We start from the raw sequence: 319 nt of genomic DNA on the forward strand, positions 1-319 counted from the left end.
ACTCTTTCCTCCCTGGCTCCCACCACCACCATCCATATACACACATGCAGACTCCCAGAGGCAGAATGTAGAAAGGACAAAAGACCAAGACCATGAGGTGAGAAGACACAGAGATCCTCCAAAGCACACCAAAGCAGCAGCAGGCATGGCCACCTCCCTCCCAAACCCTGCCACTCCCCACCATGATCCTCCCGCAGAATACAACCACCCTGCACACTCATGACCAAACAGAACATTGCACAGCAAGACACTCATTTCTCATAGAGCTCTATTGTGGCATATAAAAATAAGTACTCTATATAAATTAAATTAAAAATAA

This window comes from Tupaia chinensis, unplaced genomic scaffold, assembly GCF_000334495.1.
Source record: "Tupaia chinensis unplaced genomic scaffold, TupChi_1.0 Scaffold142384_1, whole genome shotgun sequence".
Lineage (NCBI taxonomy): Eukaryota > Metazoa > Chordata > Mammalia > Scandentia > Tupaiidae > Tupaia > Tupaia belangeri.